The 23,049-nt window shown below is 40.2% G+C and overlaps 1 long non-coding RNA gene across 1 annotated transcript; it reads left to right on the forward strand.

Moving 5' to 3' along the window:
* Positions 1–820: 820 nt before the first annotated feature.
* LOC116832583 (uncharacterized) lies at positions 821–9,554 on the forward strand. Its single transcript, XR_004375492.2, has 2 exons — positions 821–939; positions 9,041–9,554. It is a non-coding gene; the product is annotated as an uncharacterized LOC116832583 (long non-coding RNA).
* Positions 9,555–23,049: the final 13,495 nt, after the last annotated feature.

Raw genomic sequence — 23,049 nt, forward strand, 5'->3', positions numbered from 1 at the left:
GTACAGTTAAAGGAAATCCAAAGATGTTATGGTAAGAAATGCACAGTAATGGTACCCCAATGTCCTTACCTCTGCCCTGTAAGGACACAATGAAGGGGGTGAAGAAGAAAAAGTATATCTTTAATAAACAGTTTAATCTAATCTGGGACCGCTACACTAAAATGACAATTATAATAAGACGATTGTAGCACAGTGTCCAAAAGGGACAGAGTTAAGGTTCTTTAGGTGCCTTAATTGTACATTTCCTACCATAACATCTTTGGATTTCTTTTAAGCACATAACCTAACTAGGTTTTCTCATCACTGGCTCTGGGATAATTACAACATTCCTGCAAGGTTCTTACCCTGAAATTACTGATATGTAGTCTAAACCATTACTTCACTTTAACAGCTTTATTTTTTGGTCCAGGAATAAAATACTACTACAATTAGTGAACCAAAAGTAGAAACAGAGTCAATAAATATACAATTCAACAAAAGGAAAAACTCAGCATTTTGCTGTCATAGCCACCAACACCAATTCTGTTTATGAAATTAGAGGTATACAAAATACAGTAATATTCTCACTGTACTGGCAACCTTAGGGCCTGATCCTTATGTCTTTATATGTCCATATCCATAGCTTGAGGATCCAGTCCAGAGTACAGCCAGCTGTGTATTGGGTCTGGACTCTGGAGATTAGCTGTGAGAAATTTAAGGTGCTGAGCCACATCCTGGATCTGCTCTCAGTTTGAGGGGATAGGGCAAGGCAGTGCTACCCTGTCTGCTGGGTGCTTCTTATTAGTGGACAGGGGAACTATACATTTATTTTAAGGGTTGTATCAGCTGTGATGCTGTCAAGAGTAAGACCTTGCAGCTGCTCCTGCTCAGTACTCCTAACACAAGCCAGCTAGGTGGCCTGATGGATCACTATGCCTGATTGCCTGAGGAAGCTAGCAGGTCAGTTCCTAATCTCAGCAGCAGCAGTAGCTCACTGAATGCAGGGTCCTATCCTTGGACCCTATCCCTCTCCCACATGGTCATCAAGCATTGCTCCTGCTCTGTTCCTCCACAGTTCCAGCCCAGATCATAGCCTGAACCCAGCCTTGTTCCCATCCTTATCTCAGCCTTGCTCCTGCCTCCCATGACTTCTGGTAATCCAGTTCTGACACTTGCCTCTGATTCCTGACTCTGCCTCTGTCTTTACTCCTGGATCTGGTATTTAGACTCTGATTCCGGTTCTCAGACTCTCTTGATCCCTGGCTCTAGCATTCAGACTCCAGCCATTAGGCCTGATTCCCACTTTGGGTTGCCAACATTGTGTTTAAAAATACAGGACAGACCTTACATGTCCCCAATCTTGACTTGAAACTCTAGGGGCAAGTCCCTTTCTCTCCCATTCCCATGATTCCTAGGGTTTCTCTCTTTCCTTAGCAGAGAATCCAAGGCCTCGAGTGCTAGGCCAGCAGCTTCTGTGACTCCTGTTTAGTTCTTCACAGGTGCCAGGAGCTGAGTTGGAGGCTGCAGTTGTTGGTCTTTGCCTGCTGCAGTGTTATGAACTTTGCTAGGGATGTTGGCAGAGATTTTTCAAGCAGGGAGGCTACATCCCAGGGAGGACTGACTCTCCTGCCACACAGAGCCCCTTCCTGACCTTGGCTCTTCAGTGCAGCTCCAGGGCGCACAGCCCTGTCCACTTGCTCTACCAGACAGAGCCTTCACAGGGAAAGCAGATGGAGCTGTGTTCAAGGGCTGGAGTCAGCCGGGCGCTAGTACTCATGAGAACATCTTTTCACTCTCTTTCTGACCTTGGCCCACTGGCCTGACCGTGGCCAACTTGGACCTTGACATGGCCCATTCTGTTTTCCCTGTGCAGCACTGAAGGGGCGGAGTTGGGAGGGACGTGGAAAGATCCACCAATGAGTACTGGTCCCCAACTGTTGAAATACAGGATAAAAGGCATCCCGTATTGATTTAGTATGGATATGCAATTTTCTATTTAAATCAGGGATGTCCCCTCTAATTCAGGACTGTTGGCAACACTACTCCCGCTCCAACCACTAGGCCTGACTGCCTATGATCCCATCTCCTGACAAGTGCTAGCTGTTTGTGGTGGCTGTGTATGTTCCTTTGTGCAGCTGCTGCTAGAATGAGGGAGAGACGTGAAACTGCAGTATTATTACAGAGTCTTTAAAGGTCTCCTCAGACTGCAATAGCTGGATTTTCTGATTCCCTGGTGTGCAGGGGATTATCCTTTCCTTTGAGTTGTTATGACTAGAAGGACAGACAGAACTCAAGAGTGTCTGGCTCCTAGTCCATAGCTGGGTCCACTGGACCATGATGCCTGCAATTTAAAAGCATAGGATTAGCCCACTGTTTTCTAGAGGAAAGTGACAGTTCCAGGGGTGTGCTGTGTATATTTCACTCTCTGTCTCTGCCATGGGCACCCTTGCTAAGTACTCATTTTCCAACTAGATCATCCCATTACAGCCCCCTTGTTTACCAGAACCACATTATCTCCAGCAGGGTCACTTCAGTTTGACCCCTGCTCTAGAATTCTCTCCAGGAACTTGTGACCAGTACGAAAATGCAGTATGATTTATTTATTCCCAGAACATCACAAGTAGAGACACAAGGGTTAAAATAATAAAAGCCTAAAAACATTATCTTATCTAAACCTTGGCCTTTGTTTTAGGTAGGCTCGCAGCATTGGGTGGGCAAGGCAAATCTCTGAGTCTGATTCTCCCTGTCATTGTCTCTCCTCCTTAGCTCATAGGCATTAATCCATTCCAAAGACTTCTTGTTCAAGATTTCAAAGTTACTCTGGGTTCCTGGAAGAACTCAAGGTGGACTTAATCCTTAGAGTTCCATAGAACCAGCCACACAATAACCTCTAGCCCCAAAGAGAGAGATATTAGATTCAGAAAAAAAAATGGTTAACTACCACATTCTTCACAAGCACTTTGCCATTCTTTAGGAGGGAAAGTGCTCTGTAAGTGTAAGATATTGTTATCATTATTACTATTAACCAGAAAAATTAAAATTGATAACTTATACATAAAAGAATATAAATCAATAGTTTAGCAAAGGGCTACCCTCTACACTGAAATTGGAGACACATGAGTATAATTGACCATAAAACACCATCTGTAATCCCAAATATTCACAATGATAATTCTTACATGTACAGGAGACCATTTACCCCTTTTGTAGAGAGAAATGACAAGGCAAACAATAATATGTGCAACGGTAGGATTTCAAAAGGAAATGAAAGCTGTTAGACAAAGGAACTACAGTGCATATTCACTTGGTAAATGTGAAAACTCTATTGCAGAATTAAAATGAAGCTTAAGAAAAACAGATGAAAAGGTGGATGAACTAGAACAAAGACTGGAAGACAAAACAGAGTGAAGTGCAGTCATAATCACAACCTACTACTTTGCTTAATGAGTCATGCATAAAATGTGATGATTTAGAAAACAGATCAAGAAGAAATAAAAAAGGAATGTATAAGGTGTTTTCTTTATAGTCATTAAAGTGCAATTATGAATCTAACAGCAACACCAATAACAATGCATATTTCATACTATTGTGTTTTAGTCTTATAATCAAACATACAAGAACAACCACACCAAACCGATCCAGCTACTAAATTGAACTACTGACCCTACTGAAATATTCACTCAAACAACTTTCCCATTCACACTAAGGCATAATTAAATGAATACCTTTTAAGGTAGGCTGAGATTTTCAAAGCTGCAGAGGGCACTTATAAGCACAACTGTCATTGAAATTAATGGAAGCTGTACATCTAAATCCCTTGTCCACATTAGACACCCCAAACTGTTAAGGGGAAGAAAATGTCTGGTTTCGACAGGGAATCACAACTCCAGTGCTGTAGTGGGGCTTTCAAAAGTGTCCTGTGCCCTGGGCCTCCAGAACTGTGCTAGTGGGATGCAAAAGGTGGGTTCCTGCACAAGGTCCTAAGACAGTGATTCTCACTCAGTGAAAATTCACAGACTTCCCTGAATTCAGGCTCCTCTGCACCACAGAGAAAGAAGTCAGATTCCCCTCTGCGTAATTAACCTGTTAACAATCACTTTGTTATATTATATATATATATAACACTTCAACCTCCCTGGCCACACTATAGCAGACCTTAAGGTGACCATCCTGCAGCAAAAAAACTTCAGGACCAGACTTCAAAGAGAAATTGCTGAGCTTCAGTTCATCTGCAAATTTGACACCATCAGCTCAGGATTAAACAAAGACTGTGAATGGCTTGCCATCTACAAAACCAGTTTCTCCTTCCTTGGTTTTCACACCTCAACTGCTAGAACAGGGCCTTATCCTCCCTGATTGAACTAACCTCATTATCTCTAGCTTGCCTGCATATATATACCTGCCCCTGGAAATTTCCACTACATGCATCTGATGAAGTGGGTATTCACCTACAAAAGCTCATGCTCCAAAACATCTGTTACTCTATAAGGTGCCACAGGAATCTTTGCTGCTTTTACAGATCCAGACTAACACGGCTACCCCTCTGATATTTGTTAATATTTTTTTTTTTTTTTTTTTAATGAATTGCATCACTGATTGGAGCTAATTCAAATGTTGCTCACAGATACATAGATTTTTAAGGCCAGAAAGGAACATTGTGATCATCTGGTTTGATTTTCTGCATAAAAAAGACCAGAGAACCTCACTCAGTAATTTCTACATCAAGCCCTAATGTCTGTTTGCACTATTACATATCTTTTGGAAAGATGTCCAGTCTTGATTTAAAGACTGCAAATGATGGAGAATCTACAATGTCCCTCGGTAAGTTGTTCCAATGGCTAATCACCTTCACTGTTAGAAAAAACTTGCACCTTATTTTTGGTCTGAATTTGTCTAGCTTCATCTTTCAACGGCAGATCTCGATATGCTTTTTTTCTGCTAGATTGAAAAGCCATTTACAAGCAGAAATCTTGTACCCATTTGGTACTTTAAGAGGTAATTTGATCACAATCTACACCTTTTCTTGCATAAATTAAATAGACTGAGCTTAAGTCTCTTGTTGTAAGGCATATTTTACCAGTCTGCAAACTCTTCTTGGAATTCTTTTTTTTTAACCTTTTCCAGTTTTTGAACATCCTTGTTGCATACAAATACCATCTCCCTCCTTCTAATTGATATCCCCCTGTTTATTGCCACAGATCACGTTAGCCCTCTAGCTACACCATTGTACACCTCTCACAAGGGACTGTGACAATGTATCTGAATAGGAATATTTTGCAGGTTTGATGATAAATCAAAATTTTCCATGAAAAGAAGATACTTTTCATAAAAAGCATGTTTTGTCAGAAACCCAGTTTTATGTCAAACAACAATTTCAATCAGCCCTAATTAAAATGCATGTTGTTCACATTAGATCACCTTACTATATGATCCAGGTTGAGCTGTATAGTGACATGTCCCAGTCATTATTTATCACAAGTTACCCAATTTTGTGTCATCTGTAAATTTTACCACCAATGATTTTATATTTTCTTGCAGATCACTGACAGTGTTGGAAACAGTGAACAAAATACTTAATTATCAGAGGGGTAGCCATGTTAGTCTGGATCTGTAAAAGCAGCATAAAATCCTGTGGCATCTTATAGACTAACAGATGTTTTGGAGCATGAGCTTTCGTGGGTGAATACCCACTTCGTCAGATGCAAGACATCTGACAAAGTGGGTATTCACCCACGAAAGCTCATGCTCCAAAACGTCTGTTAGTCTATAAGGTGCCACAGGATTTTTTGCTGCAAAATACTTAATGTAGTCTTTTTTTTTTTTACTAAATCAAGCAATTTGCTTTTAGGGTTGTTGGTTTTTTTTTAACATAGCTTCAACAATATTATGCCCAACATGCTGAAAGAGCTCTGTTTTGTGTTGCAATTAGGCAATGATCACATTACATGAGAGATTATCCCATCCTATTTACAGTAAATAGCTTCAAGTAAGAAAAAAATAGAGGCTTTATTCATGAATGCTTTATATGCAGCTTCTTCTCAAGGTTTTGCATTATTCAAGCAGAAAATTGTGTCCAGAATACTAAAGACGTGCTATATTTTGCTGTATGCAACCAGAGCTGACTGTATGCATTAGATTCCCCAAACTGTTATTTAATAACTTGAACATCAGACAAAATGCCTTTGCTTGACTTTCTTCTTTTTAAATGCTCTCTTCTTACAACCAAATCTCATTTTGGACCTGGATTTCCCCATATTCCATTTACAGGGATAGATTTTCAGGTGGCATGACTGTATAGCTCATTGTACCTAAGGCCATGGTAAGAATACAAGCTCCTTTGCAATGCCTATATTAATTTGCACAGCTCCCCTGTAAGACTCCAGAGATATAAAGCAATTGTCACAGTCCAATGTTTTCTATACCAGAAGTTCAGTCTCATGAAATGTTAGGAGGGGCCCTGTCGAGGACAACCATGAAGAAATAATAGTCATCATTCCAAAAATTATATCATGCCAACAGTTATCACTAAATGGTATCTGAGAAATCATAGCATTCACTGTAATTATAACAGGGAATAACCATGATAACTCTTTAGCAACTGCTTGTGTCCTGCTGGCAAACACTTAATTTTTTAATAGTGATTAATAGAAATTTTAAAATAGGGATTTCGAATTTAAAATAGTGTCCTAGATATTTTCTTGGGAGTTAATTCAGACTTCAGCACTAAGTGAAAAAGAAGTGACTTATGAAAAATCCTTTGTGAAATGTCCACATGTTAGGATAATGGACTATATAGTATTTTAATAACATCAAAATAGGAATTAGAATATGCAGTTTGATTGTGTTTCTGTTCCCCTAAATCAGTGATCAATTAGTTCTAACTGATACACATAACATAGGTAGGTATTAAATTAGCAAATATTTTGTCATTTCGATTTATAGTCTGGAAATAATTGAAATATCAAGGCTAAGACAAGTCTGGAATCCCCATTGTGAAGAACTGTGTGAATGTGAAATATGAATGTTGAGGATAGTGGAGATAACAATTAGAAATATCAGAGCAAGGTGCAAGTGAGAGCATCATTATTCTTTGCCCTCAAATGTGCATGGCTGTGCTCTGGATATGGCTTCAAACAGCACACAACTGTCTTTTGGAATCCTGTATAATATGATAAAAGCATAGGCAGAGTGGGAACCATCCACCCATTGGATTAACCACCTGGGGACTTGCTGGAAGACCTGCTTGCAAAAACAGAGCTTTCCAACTGCAAAGACTAATGAGAGTGACAGGACTATCCAGCCACAAAAAAAGTGGCCTGAGTACTTTGAAGGACAGCATTCAGCCTTCAGTCAGGGGCATGTCCCCTGGTGTGGCATATGGGAGAGGCACATAAGCTATCCAATGTTAATTTGCCTCTCCCACAGACCTGTTAAGTAATAGCTTTTCACGGGAAGGCGGAACATATTGTTCCTTTTTGCATCACATTTATCTGTTATTCAGCATATATCTGTCTCCAGCTTTACAAGTTTAATCTACTCAGGTGATAATTAATCAACAGAATACATCATCTTTCAACTGAAATTCCTGGCAGGTGGAGGAAGCAAGCTTTGACTTGCCACAGTAGATCAATTCCCCACCAGTCTATCTACAACACAAAATGCTAAGTCCTAAAAATGCCACTGCTCTGTTATTCACTTATAAGAGCTTTATATCAGGACCAGTATGTGAGCAGTCTGATCTAATGGTCAGGTCTAGTGGTCAAAGCCAGCATCCAAGCCAGGGCTAAAGCCAGAATCAGAGTTCAGGGATCAGTGAAAGTCAGGTCCAGTACAGCAACCAGGCAAGAAGCCTCTCAGGTGCTCAACAATTTCCTGTGCCTCCTTCTGGCTGAAACAGTCAGATCTGGCCAATCAGTGGGGCCAGTCATTGTCCCCCAGTCAGGATCTTCATGGTCATTATTTCCAGGAAGGGTCAGAGTTCTGCAAGCCCCTCACTTCTAGTAGCTCACAGCTGCCCAGTGGCGACAAGGGTGTGAGGGCTGCCTGGGAACCCATGGGCCATTACACTTTGTTATTGCTATCAATTTTTGTGTGGAAGGTGCTCAGATACTACAGTGATGAGTGGTAGTATAAAATCCTAAAACAGTTAATAAATAGATAAATTCAAGAGAATAAATCCCAGTTAAGAGATTGGTAATCAGATAAGCATGCTCAGATTAGTACTTCCACTAGGATGAGTCTCAGTACTTTCCTACGAAGTTGTCTGATTGGTGCAGGAGACCAATAACTTATTTTGAGAAATGAAGGGAGTAAATCAACAAAGCATTTATTCATGTTAGATTAAGGTCTTATTTCAGAATTGAGATTTTGGAGAAAGTGTGTCCAAATCAAATTATCTCACGATATTTTAGATGCCACCTACATTTTGAGAGAGTAGCTCACAGGGGATCATGGAAACAGCTGGGAGGAGAAATCTGAATTCTGTCCCTGACTCTGCCACTGATTTCCTGTATGGTCTTGTGCAAGTTACTCCTCCGTTTTGTTCCTCAGTTCAGCCTTCTGTAAAAAGTGGATAATAATATGGACCCACCTTTTTTAAAGTGATTTGAGCCCTATTGTTTAGTGTTTGTATTAATTTAGCACTCCCTGTTTGCTTGGCATTGTCTGAACACAGGTAAGACACAAATTACTCACAAACTAAGAATCTACAGATGAAAAGCACTTTATAATTGTAAAGATTACATTTCAGATTTTTTTTACTGTTGTACTTCTCACTAATTATCCTTCCTTTTAGTTCATATTTCTTAGTCTGTTTAACAGTGTTATTCTCAAACCTCAGAATTTTCCTTGTATTTGTTTCTTTCATCCTCTTATTTTCCGGAAAGTTGTCCTATGGTCCAATCCTACTTCCATTTAAGTCAATAGCAAATCTCTCATTATCTTTAGTGGTGTGGGATCAAATCCTATGGCTTTGAATTTTCACTGTCTAAAAATATTGCAGTGATAAGAAACCGAATACAAATCAATTATGTTAAAATACTCTCCTTTATTTCTCTGACAGGAATTGGAAAAACTTGGAGGTGATGAAGGGAGACAAATTTCTCTACTGAAAAGTATCCCTGGAATATTTGTGTTAACTTGAATTGACATCTCTTAATACTCCTAAAACTAAATATTCAAGTGAAGAAACAAATGTTTAGATGAAAGACCCTGCTTTTGTTGAGGTTAATGAGAGTTTTGCTATAGAATTCAATGGCAGCAAGATCAACCCTAAATTTGTTTATCAGGACTGTAACTTACTTGGGCTGCTACATAGGATTTAAAAGGTCTGTTACTTACACTTCACTCTTATCTTCACCTAGATGTGTGGTCTGAGTCTATAATGCTTAACTGAGAGGATGGGGGTGGGGGGGTGAGGGGAGAGAGACTAGCGTGTTATCTATCAGTTATGCCTCTTTGTGTATCCCTGGATTTGCTGGAACCTTGAGCTCTGTAAACAGCAATGGGAAAAGTAAATAAACTTGTGTTTAAATGAATCAATGACATATGAAGCAATAAACTAGCACAACAGCACATTTTCAAAGTGGCCTTTGCTTTTCTTACTTCTCAGCAGTCCCTTTTTAGAGCTAGGATCAAGAGAGAAAGCCATCACAATGAGTTCTGTAATCAAATGCAACATTTAAAACTCAAGAGAGAAAACATGTTTTCTCCCTGTGAGGTACAGTATAGTCTGTTCTTTTTGATTCCCTATAAGAGGCTCAGCAGAAACCACATGTAACAGTGTAAATTCTAAATTCTCTATTGCCTTTGTGTGTATTTATGCAGCCCAATCCTGCTCCCATTGAAACTAATGGTAAAATTCTTGTTGGATTCAATGGATTGGGATTAGACAACTGGGGTTTTGACTGTATTTGATATTTTTTCCCTACAAGTTTGACACATTCATAGTAACAAAACCTTGCATTGAGTCTGTCCAAGAAATGTGGCTACAAGAGAGTAACAAGACAGTCCTTGTAAATGAAGATACAAAATTGAGATAGACATATTTTCAATTGATGATAAGCCTTGTTATATGTAGGAGTCAACAATGGAAAAAGGATCTTTAACAACAAGTGTGAGTAGTTATGATTGAATCAGAAATGTATTTTGTTTCCCCATATATCTCATATTTAGTTCTCTAAACAAATCTGGTTAAAGGAAACATCAAAGATATTTCCTGTATTATAGAATTGGAAAATATAAATTCAGTCCAGATGGCTTTTAGCTACAGTCCTGTCAAAGAGAATCCATATGTTTCTTTTCTGCTAACTCTTAGGGTCAGATTCTTGGGTGCTGTGTGGTTGTTTTGCTCCACACTGACAGAATAATCTGGCCATACAGATGGCATACCTGGCCCTAGGAAGATCACTCAAGTTTAGGGGGACTTTCTACAATTGCAGAGCTAGAATAACAGCTCATTAGGGTCATTGGCAGTCAGCCTAATTTAGAGTAGCATTTAGGTTGTTCTAACTGATAGACCACTGTGCAGATACAAATTTTGTATCCATATCTGATCCGTGATCTGCAGACATGGTCCACAGATATCGGCATCCACAGATATAAAGTGGATATCTGCAAATTTGCAGGGCTCTGCTAATTGATCTCGGCAACAGGGGCACCATACAACAGGCATGGGATCAAGAGAGTGCAAAGATGAACCTCAATGCACCTTTGAATCCCTCCCTCTGGACTGCAATGTGGGCTTTTTTGGGCATAGTCAGAGATCTAATCCTCTGTGAACAGACTGCTTTAACAATAAGAATTAAAAACTCACAGTTACATCAAAGCAATTAGAACTTCAATGATTGGTAAAAGTGGAATCAGATGCCCTACTTTACAATGAGCTATCAGCTATTTTAAAATTATTTTGCTTATACTGTTTCATTCTCTCAAGTACATTTTTCCCATCTGCTTTCTGAAATTACATGTACAAATGTAGAGGAACAGTCTGGCTCAAGCATAAAGAACATTCTCATCACAATACACAAAGTTTTACCTAAAAATCTATGACTTCACCAGCTTATAATTACCCTAAGCAAAATGCATGGTACTAAGAATTAATAGGAAAACAGAACGTAGCTATTTTAGCAACAAATCGTGTCACAGAATCTATAGCCTGAATTGGTGAAATATCAAAAGTGCATGCCATTCAGCAAATGTGAGCAGTGCCTTTTTTGTAAGTTAGTAGTGGACTTAGTTCTTATGTTCAACTCAGTTCTTTCTGCTGCAAACAACAAGGTCAGACTAACTTTGCCAATAAAAATGTATTCTATTAAACTATACTGAACTTACTACCTGGCTGTTGTCTAGGGCTGTTGCTGACTGGCATGCCTGGAGAAAACCTGAACTCTGACTTCAGAGAGAGCAGAAAAAGAAGAAGGCTTATCTGACTGTGCACCCTGGTCATAAGTGTAGTGAAACTGTGATCTTTCTTCTAAAGCAGTGTTACAGGATATCTGATTAAAATCACTTTGGTCACAGGAAGACTGAATAACAAAATGCACAAGGCGGTAATTACATACTATATCCAGTGATAAGCCTTCAGAACCATTGATCATTATGAAGACGGTCATGTGTCAGGCTGTGTGGACCATATATAAGAATAGGGTGACCAGATGTTAAGAGGAAAATATCGGGACCGCCATGGGAGGACTTTTTTTTTTTTTTAAGCACACTCACCCGTCCGGAAGTTTGGCGGCAATTTGGCAGAGAGCCCTTCAGTCGCGGACAGTCTTCGGCAGTATTTTGGCATGAGGTAATAAACCTTGCTGCCAAAAACAGAAGCGCCTGCCGCCGAAATACTGCTGAAGACTGTCCGCAACTGAAGGACTCTCTTCTGAATTGCCGCTGAAGACCAGGAAACAAATGGCATCCCAACCTTACTCTCGTCGGGATGCGGGACAAACGCCTCAAAATCGGGACAGTCCCGATTTTATTGGGACATCTGGTCACCCTATATAAGAATGGACATCTTTCTGCTTGAAGGAACCTACTTCTGCAGCCAAGCTCAGCAACAGAGTGTTCAAATCCAGTGCAATTACTTCAAATAATAGTTAACACGAAATAGTTAAAAGGTGTCAGAAATCTTAGGTTGGACAGCCTCAAAATATAACAATTGACCCTCGTACCTGATCCTCCTCTCTGTCCATCATTTAGTCAGGTATGCAGGATTAAACCGTGGAATGGGAAAAGATTGAAGAGGAGGAAATGGATAGCAGCCATTCTCCTGCAGCAATAAATAATAATAATAATAAATAAAAAGCTTTTTTCCTTAACAAAAAGATCCTCAGGCATCCAAACAATTTCTGAACCTATCTTATCTTAATTGCCTTTCTATTCCAAGGTTAGTTTTCCTTTCATTGCCCCCACTGTATATGCAGATTTATTGTATACTATTCTGATTCTTTATAAATAGATAAATAACCTATTTCCCTCAAAATCATTCTGACTGAAAGTTGGTAGACATTTTTGCATGTAATGTTTTTGGGCTGAAAAATGGCTATCAAAATCAATTTTAATTAAACTTTCCACAATAATAGTGTAGTGAAATTTTTATCAAAATCATTTAAAATTTATGATTATTTTTCATTTACCAAAACCTGGTTTTAAAATGTCTATAAAAGTCTCATGGAAAGTTTCACAAAATGGGTTAATTTCAAACTCTGTAAATAATTGATTAATTTCAAAGCAAAGCTACTCAGAATGCCTGGGAACTCCACAAAGAGATGCCATGTCTCTGGCTAGTTCTGTTACTTTATGTGAGCAAATATGACTCTAAATCCACACAGGGATAAGATCTGTGTTAAGTTATCCCAACTCTTATATCTTTGGACCTAGCACATCCAGATATTCAATCATACTTTTATCTGTTTTTGTTAAACATTAACATTATTTTAGTGTGGATCTACTCTGAAAAGTCACTATATAAAAATGACAAGGACTAACTATCTGTTAGTCTTTAAGGTGCCATCGGACTCCTGGTTATTTTTATGGATACAGACTAACACAGCTACCCCCGATATATAAAAATGATTCTTTCTTAGAACATGTGACACTATAAGCCTAAATTGACCTATGTTAGGTTGACTTGCAGCCATCTTAGTAATTACTGTAGTGGTTCATGTCCATACTGACCTTCTGACAGTGGTGCTGTCCTCACCAGGAGTGCTTCCACTGACTTAAGAGGGTCAGTGTGGGGGGCTGAGATCCAGTCTCCCTCCCTCAGTTCCCAGCGCCCCACCAGGAATGAGGCAGTTGCACCAGGATTCTCAGCTCCCCACTCCTCGCCAGGAACAGGGCAGCCGACTGGACACCGCTGGAGCCCTGCTGCACCCCTGGCCTCTTGGTTCCCCACTTCCGACCAGGAGCAAAGCAGCTGACTGGGCGTGGAGCTCCCTGCCAGGTATAGCCATGCTCCAGTGGGAAGTGGAGAGTTGAGAGCCCGTGGAGGCAACCAGGCTTATGGCAGGGAGATCCACATATGGCATCCAGGCAGCTGCACCATTCCCAGCAGGGAGAAGGGAGCCAAGAAGCCCAGAATAGCTACCAAGTTCCCACCAAGGAGCAGGGAACTGAGGAGCACAGTGTGGCTCCCTGTTCCTGGCAGGGAGTGGAGACCCCAGGGAAGTAGCTCGGCTCCCAGGGGGGAGATAAACACCTGAAGTCCAGTTAGCTGCCCTGTGTCAGGCAGCAAGTGGGGAACTGAGAGCCCAGCCAGCAGCCTGGATTGCAGCAGGGAACCGAGACCTTGGGCAGCAGCCTGGCTGGGAGCTGGGAACCAAGACCCCAGGGGCAGCAGGGCTCCTTGCAGCAAACAGGGACACTGGGCAGCAGAACCGAGCTAGGAACCTGGGGGGCAGCCCAGCTTGGAGCAGAGACAGGGCAGCAGCACAGGGGAGCCATGAAATTGACAAGAATCACAGCCAATAGATGTAAGTAACACAGTGTCTCCAAGAAATGCATTGCCCTAAGGACACAAACATAAGTCCTACGCCTCGGGAGCAAAGCTGTAGCATGTACACTGACATAATAAGGTCAATGTAAGTTGCATTACATTGAATGTAGACCACACCTAAGATTGAGTGTTAGCTGTGCTAGGTACAATGCAATAAGTTAAGAAATGTGGTCTCTGAAGATGAATCTTCTTGCTTTTAAAGGCTTGTGTCACAAATGTAATACTATGTTATGTATTATAGTTCAGTACAACTGATAGTTTCCTTGGTTATTCACTGCAGTATTTTGAAAGAAGAAATGCTGTGCTGAATGCTTGGGTTGTCTCTTACATATGTAAATACAAAATTCTAAATGATTTATGAAACTATGCAGGAATTGAGTTTATAAATCATGGAGTACTGACTGATTTTTAAAAAAAATACATGCAGTTTTCCATAAAGGTTATATCTTGTAATATCTCTTTCAAAGTCTGCTTCGAGTTGTTGTGCAGGAACTTAATAATAGAGCACTATGCAAACATTAATAGCAGAGATGAGTTTAAGAAAAGCTTATACCTTCTTTCAAATGTTACCATGTAAAAGTTTAGAGTCAATGAAGTGAAACTTCATACCTTCTCCCTCAATTTATTTCTTATCATCATCATCCCCATTTCACAGATGGAAAAACAGAGTTGAGAAGGCCTTATTCAAAAGATGGTATAGATTTACATTGTTAAATGAATCCAAGGGAAAGTTTGTGTAATATGAACACTGTAGATCCAGAGAAGGTATAAGTTATATCAATTTAGATTTACCTAAGGCTAGATTCTGATCTCAGATACAGAGGTTTAATGCTGGCATAACTGCATTGTTCCCATACGTACGGCTGTGGGAGGGTAACTGCATTGTTCTCATACATATGGAGGGTGGGAAAAACACTATGACTTTTTCTGTATTATTGCATCGCAGTTTTATCTCTTTGACCTATGACCACTTAACAGTCACTCTATTTGAATGAAATAACTTGTGCTGGACTAATCAGTTTGTCTGCAACATTTTCCCACACTATTTGATTTAGCTCCCAGTGTTTGTTAGTGACAAGTGACCTACACAGAACTGGGGGGCAGTACTAGGTATTTTATTTGGCAGATAGATGTATGCCATAGACTTGCTCATTTGTTTACGTGCACATTAAATACAAGCCTACCCCAGTTCTGATAATCTCGTAATAGCAGATAAAACAGAACTCACTGACATGTGGTATGTCCACCAATCATAAACAGACTGACACCAGTCTGTTCCCAGAGATTAGCCCTTTTCCTTCTATTTCATCTCTTTCCAAAGGGGAGAAAGCTGTTTTTCATACTTTCGGGTTAAACTGTCTAATTTTTGAATTATTTGAATTTTTCAATTTTCCCCTTCAGAAGAACATGTCCACAATTAATGACCAAAAGGAACTCCAGACTAGTATTAATATGATATAAACTTCTCCAGACATACTTGAAGACCTACTGATATGGCATAAAAACACTGAAAAATGTCCTTTTTGGAGACAAATGTTCACATTCAGTGACCCTGAAAGGACTTAGTGGACAAGGAACTGAACTTGAACTGCTAGTACAACACTGGAAAGGCTGATGTAATCCTTGCATGCATAAACAGGAAAGTAATGAGTAGGAGTAGGGAGGTGATTTTTACCTCTACATACGGCATTAGTGACGCAGATACTAATAACATGTACAATTCTACTGTCCTCATTTTTAAAAGTTATTGAAAAATTGGAGAGGATGCAAGAAAGAGACGCAAAATTATTTGAAGGTGGAGAAAATACCTCACATTGACAGACTTACAGAGCCCAATATGTTTAGTTTATCAAAAAGAAAATTGAAGGATGACTTTATTACAGTATGTAAGTACTTCATAGGGAGTATGTAATAAAGGGTTCTTTAATCTAGTGGCAAAACGCATAATAAGAACCAGTGTTTGGAAGCTGATACCAAACAAATTCAATTTAGAAATTAGGCATAATTTTTTTTAACTCTGAGGGCGATTAACTATTGGAACAAACTACTGAAAGAAGTGGATTCTGCATCTCTTGATGTCTTCAAATCAAGACTGGATTCCTTTCTGGAAGATATGCTTTAGCCAAACACAAGTTGTGTTTTAGTCAAAGATAAATTATTGGGCTTAATAACGGCAATGGCTTGTGATATACAAGAGGTCAGAGTAAATAATCAAATGGCCCCTTCTGGCTTTAAACTCTATGAATTTATAGAAATATCTCACTTCATTTTTTCTTCAGTTGATTTCTATTAAGTGATATTTACATGAAACCATAATCTTTGTTTTGTAAGAGTTTATCAGATTCTGATGCTCAGTCCCTATCTATATCATAAAATGGTTCATGACATAACTATTGGAAAGGATTATGAATATATGACATCACAGCAAGTGTTGGGATTATACAGTTATATAGGTTCAGGATTGTGCTTCCTCCTGTGCTTCAGAGATCCTCAGTCCTTGGATGAATAGTTTATATAACAGAGACAGTAAATATACGTGCATAGAAAAGTTGTGTGGCAGGCTATATGGGTGGGGTTGTTGACAGTTGTAGCAAGGAAGCATGGCCTCCCTCAGAGATAGACCATGAGGGACCACAACCTGCCCCCTGGGTTACAGAGCCAGGGAAGCCACGCCCACCACGACAGAAGCGGAGGGGGTGGGACAGGAAGCAAAAGTATAAAAGGCGAGCCCTGCAGCTCAGTTGGGCTGGTGCTGCCAAGGGAGACAGATGCTTCTTCCCCGCTGAGGAGGACAGCTGCTGTCCTGAGGACTTGCCTAAGCTTCCAGAGTGCACAGCCATTCCAGATACAGAGGAGCTGCTTGGGACTACCATTGGTGGTGTATTCTGGGGTAATGGAGGATGACCCCTGGATGCAAGTACACTGAGAGGGGAAAGGAGGAAATAGCCCAGGGACAGCTGACTGTAGTCTGGCTGCAGTGTTGCCTGCAGATAGGATAGTGTGTTCAGGCTGGTTTCCCTCCTGACCCCAGATTCATAGACTTTAAGGTCAGAAGGGACCATTATGATCATCTAGTCTGACCTCCTGCACAATGCAGGCCACAGAATCTCACCGACCTACTCCTGTAACAAACTCCTAACCTATGTCTGAGTTATTGAAGTCCTCAAATCATGGTTTGAAGACTTCAAGCTGCAGAGAATCCTCCAGCAAGTGAACCATGCCCGGATGCTGTAAGAGGAAGGTGAAAAACCTCCAGCGCCTCTGCCAATCTCCCTGGAGGAAAATTCCTTCCCGACCCCAATATGGCGATCAGTTAAACCTGAGCATGTGGGCAAGACTAACCAGCCAGCACCCAGGAAGAATTCTCTGTAGTATAGTTAAATCCCATCCCATCTAATATCCCATCACAGACCACTGGGCATACTTACTGCTGATATCAAAATCATTGCCAATTAATTGCCAAAATAGGCTATCCCATCATACATTCCCTCCATAACTTATTCAAGCTTAGTCTTAAAGCCAGATATGTCTTTTGCCCCACTACTCCCTTGGAAGGCTGTTCCAGAACTTCACTCCTTTAATGGTTAGAAACCTTTGTCTAATTTTCAAGTCTAAACTTCTAGTATCCAGTTTATATCTTGATGTTCCACATTGGTACTAAGCTTAAATAATTCCTCTCCCTCCCTAATATTAATCCCTCTCATATATTTATAAAGAGCAATCATATCCTCCTCAACCTTCTTTTGGTTAGGCTAAACAAGCCAAGCTCTTTAAGTCTCCTTTCATAAGACAGGTTTTCCATTCCTCGGATCATCCTAGTAGCCCATCTCTGAACCTGTTCCAGTTTTTCATTGCCCTGGGCTAGGACCTGGTGAAGTCAGTGGTCCCCTTACTCTCTGCCACCCCACCACAGGGGTGGCAGCCTCCCTATTGTAGGCCACAAGGCCTGTGCTAGTCTACCGTTTGCCAAAGCTAGGTCTCCTAGACTCTTTATTGCTCTGACCTGTCCTAGGGCAGAGCCCTCTACCTGTGCTGCCACGCCCTGACTGAGGGCCTGGGCTCATAGAGCCTTGGTTGCTCTGCCCTGACTACAGGCTAGAGCTCCTGTTTGCTGCCCACTCTGACTGAGGGCCTGGCTCATAGACACTTTGTTACTCTGCCCTGACTGCAGGCTAGGGCCTCTAACTGTTAGTACCCTGCCCTGCCTGATGGCCAGGGTTCATAGACTTGTTATTGCTTAGCCCAGCTCAGTCAGCCTGAGCTTTAAAAACAGCTAATTCCCCCTTAATTGATTGTCATGCTAAGGGCACGACAGTGACAAGGCACAGCCTCTCTCAGAGATAGACCAGGATGGATGGCCACACACACTTAACAGTATTCAGAATGTCATGTGTTGACATAAAAATATACTGTTTTCAGTTGCACAAAATGTAGCGATCAGTCATGGTGAACCGATCCTTCTTCAAAGCCTGCCACCATCCCACTCAGTGACACGATCCTATCAGATCCCACAAACTAAGTAGTAATAGGGAAGGATGGACCTGGGAAACATTCAAGAAACACCTGCCAGAGGAGCTGCTGGAGGTAATAGTGACAAGTCTGGAGCGGAGGCATGGCTACTTACAACAGCGTGCACATCACACTCCCAGCTAGCACCGGTTTAAAGAGCAGTGTAGACAGCGAGGGCTGGCTTAGGTGACTAAAGTAGAGAGCCTTATATTTCAGAACCTCCAGGGTATATACCTTAAAACATCTTTCTACATGTCCAAGCACTGCCTCCGACATCTACACTGCTATTTGAAGTAGTGCAGTGTCCCACTACTTTTCCACTATTGGAGCCTTTCCCCACTGCAGTGAAAGGCTCTGGAAGCAAGAAAAGACTACAAGCAGTGAGGAAAGGCTCCTGCAACTCCTTTCCCTGCTGCTTCCCTGTTGCTGGAACTGCGCCCTACTGCGAGATCTTTTCACTGCTGCATGTAGCGCTGGTATTCTACACACCACAATAAGTGTAGACATGGCCTAAGATGGTATAACTTACACTTTTTCATCTCCTCCTAATACAATACATATGTTACACTAACTTAGATTCTGTATAGACTTAGACTCTTACACTTGCCATATACAACCCATTCCTTATGTCCTTCACACAAGCCTCCTAAGTGTAAGTTACACCTGGTTAAGCTCCCTACTAACACATAGTTGTAGCCTTTGTTAAGTTTAGAATGCAAAATTGTACCAATTGCTAAAAGAGCAGGTGCTTTTACTCATACAGTTTTTGTTGAGTTGGAGGCTAGTGAAGCACACTTTGAGCTTTCGCTAGTACAGAAAAATAATTGAAATCATCGAAAAATCAATATACATAAATATAAGAATAAGATAAGTATACGTAAAGTGATTTCCTGTATTGTTCATATTTACAATCTTTCATTGACATCCAGTTTTGTGGAGCCCATTAGAAGTGAAGCTAGAAAGAAATGTAAGAGAAAAGCATCACTGTCGCCTATTATGTCATTCCTTTAAGTTGGACTTACACCTTATTTTATACCTCATACCTCCTTCCCCTGAACATCCAAACATGTTCAGGGACCATATTGTACTGAATCCTGGCCCCGTGTCCATGTATAACTTGCTGGGAACCTATAATTGAAGTTCTGATTGCTGACATAGCTATTTGCATCAATACTGTGTTAATACCTTTCTCAATGTTTCCAACATGTTAATGCTGTTAATGTAATGGTTACATATACTAACCCCTGCCCCTTCCAATTCTGTTAGATTTTTTCTTTTGTGGTTAACTTGTTTATTACAAAGCATATATTGCTAAATATTATAAACCTAGCTTAAGCACTTACTCTTATATAATGGTTAGGCCTTTTGCTAACTACCAGCTATTTAAGCTAACAATACTTAAACTAACAAACGAATAGATTTTACTAAGCCTCAATTTACTGCAAAGCTTATCTCAAATATTAATATTTTGTTTTCCTAGTTGCATTACTTGTATTACAATTCTAATAGCTTTTATTTTACTATCTTAAAGTATTTTACTATGCCATAGCACATGATTTATTACAGGTAAGGGCTTACAGATTAGGTTAGGAATTAGAGGTCAGTACATTGGTAAATGGGCCTACATAGGCTCAGTGGAGAGTAGAGAAGTCTGAATGAAGGAGAGTCTAATTTATACCAATGTATGTGGTATATGGAGCTTTAAGATCAGTGGTGATAATCTGCTATTAAAGCACCCTCTGCATATGGAACATTTTGGGATGCTGGGTTAAAAAGACTTGTCAGTTGAAGGAAGACGAAGACTGAAGCTAAGAATGTACTGAGCTGGATGCAGTTTATAAAAAAGGACTCTTCACTTTGCTAGTTTGATTAATTGTTGTTGTAATTTTGTTTTCATGGCATTGTTATTCTGATCCAATAGAATCATCATAACTGTATTAAGACCCATGATTGGTTCATTAGTTTTTAGGAGATAAAACACTTTATACATTATTTCAGGATTTGGCTGAATATTTCAGTAAGCATATGTCTACACTGCAGGTGACTGTTTGATTGTAGCACAGGTAGGCATACTCATGCTGGCTTTAATCTAGCTAGCACAGGTAACAATAGCAGTGGAGACATGGGGTTCTGGGTATATACACAGGTTGCTAGTCTACACTGAGGTCTGTGCCACTATGTATTTGCTACTATTTTTACCTGTGCTATCTAAAGCTAGCATGAGTATGCCTATCCATGTTCATTTTGTTACAACTAAGTGGCTTTCAATATCATAACAGCACCTGCCCTGTTTCAGAAAGCTCTGGATGAGATCCTGAACAGACTGAATAGAGTTCAATGACAGTTGGACAACATTTTTGTTAGAGGAAAGGATCAAGAGGCTCATCTTCGAAATTTGGATGCTGTCTTGCAATGGTTGGAAGACCAGGGATTGAGTACATTGAGACAAATATGAGTTTTTCAAACCTTCAGTTGAACACCTTGGACATGTAATATTACATGCCACGGGCTTAAAGAAATTGCCAGAGAAAGAGAAGGCATTTCTCCAACCGTTTATGCCGTGTCACCATTACGTTCATTCTAAGGACTTCTTAATTCCTATGGCTCATTTCTGCCTAATCTGGCAACAGTATAAACACGAACTTGTACCAAGCAAAGAAAAAATGGAAATGTATTAGAATGTGTGCGCGCATTTAAGGAAGCAAAGAAATGCTAACATCAGCCAAAATTCTTATGCACTTTGATACTTCGCTACCATTGAAACTGGCTTGTGATGCTTCACCATATGGAGTAGGTGCAGTTCTTTCCCACATTTTTCCTAATGGCATGGAGAACTCATTTGCCTTTGCTTCCCAAACACTCACTATGCCTGAGAAGAACTGTGAAAATAGAGTGAGAAGCTTGCTGCATTATCTTTGGAAATTGGAAGCTTCATACCTATCTGTATGGCAAAATTTACATTGCTGATGGACCATTATCCATTAATTGCAATTTTCAGATCAAAACATGGAATTCCATCATTAGCTGTTGCTCACGTGCAGTGATGGGCATTGCTACTTTCAGCTCATTCCTATGTTGTTAAAGTCCATAAAGAGACTCAGCACAGCAATGCTGACGGGTTGTCATGCCTGCTGTGCCCACGTTCATGTCAACCCAAAGACATTTTGGACATTTTGATGGATAGGTTACCCGTCACTAGCATAGATATCAACAAAGAAACTGCTAAAGAAGATATGCTTTCTTTTGTGAAAGAAATGGTACTACACGGTACAGTGTTGGATCATAAGATCCTCAGTTTATACAATTTGTGTCACATCAACGTGAATTATCTGTGAATCATAGTTGCATCTTATGGGGAATTTGAGTGATCATTCTGAAATCACATCAGTCTCAGGTTCTGGAAGCTCTTCACTAAGGTAATATTGGCATTGTACAGATGTAGGCTATAGCCCAAAGTCATGTCTGGTGGCTGGGGATTGTCATAGACATGGAGAGGAAGGCAAAGTGCTGTACTACCTATCAGAAAATTCAGCAAGATCCTGGCCGAGCTCATCTGCGCTCTTGGTTATGGCTTCAGACTCCTTGATACCTATTCACATGGACTTTTCTGGACCTTTAGAAGGTTATATGTTTTCAGTCATAGCTGATGCCCTTTCAAAATAGCCAGAAATGTTCAGAATGACTTCTACTACAACTACCAAGACCAAGACCATGGAACATCTTTGTGCCTTGTTTAGCTAATAAGGTTAAGTCTTACAGATGGTGAGTCACAAAGGACCTCAATTCTGTTCTGAAGAATTTCAGAAGTTCTACACTTCAAATGAAATTCAGCACATATGCTCTGCTCCTGCTATTTCCTGCTAAAAATAGACTAGTGGAATGCTTTGTACAAATACTTATGAATGCCTTAAAAGCTAACACATCTAGTTTCAGTAATCTGCAGATATTGGACAATTTCTTGCTTGTCTACAGGAATATACCACATGCTATTACCCTGGAGTCACCTGAAAATCTTTTCTTGAAGCAATCTTTGCCTACCTGTTGGAACCTGCTACATCCTGATGTGCCCAATGTGTAGCCAGATCCCAAGCTATGGAAACTGATCAATGATGTAAGACTCAATCATTCTTTTTAAATTGGAGATTTAGTGTGGACTTGCAACTGTAGTTGTGGAGTGAAATGCATACCTGGAAAACTTGTAAAATGGACAAGATTTGTTTTGTTCATGATAAACTATCTGACAGTATTATGGAATGTACAGATGGTGTCACACTAGTTACTCTCCAGTCATCTAGTACAGAAGATGATTTAAGACATAGATTAGTATATGTAATCTGTGGCTAGTTAGCAGTTTTGCAATTTCACATTTGAGTTTCTTCAGAACACCAAGGTGAATACCATCTGGTCCTGGTGACTTATTGTTTAATTTATCCATTTGTTCCAAAATCTTCTCTGGGACAGTGCCTCAGATTTGTCAGGTAAAAAGAATGGCTCAGGTGTGGGAATCTCCCTCACATTCTCTGCAGTGAAAACAGCTGCAAAGAATTTATTTAGCTTCTCTGCAACAG

This window comes from Chelonoidis abingdonii, chromosome 3, assembly GCF_003597395.2.
Source record: "Chelonoidis abingdonii isolate Lonesome George chromosome 3, CheloAbing_2.0, whole genome shotgun sequence".
In the NCBI taxonomy this organism is placed as follows: domain Eukaryota; kingdom Metazoa; phylum Chordata; order Testudines; family Testudinidae; genus Chelonoidis; species Chelonoidis abingdonii.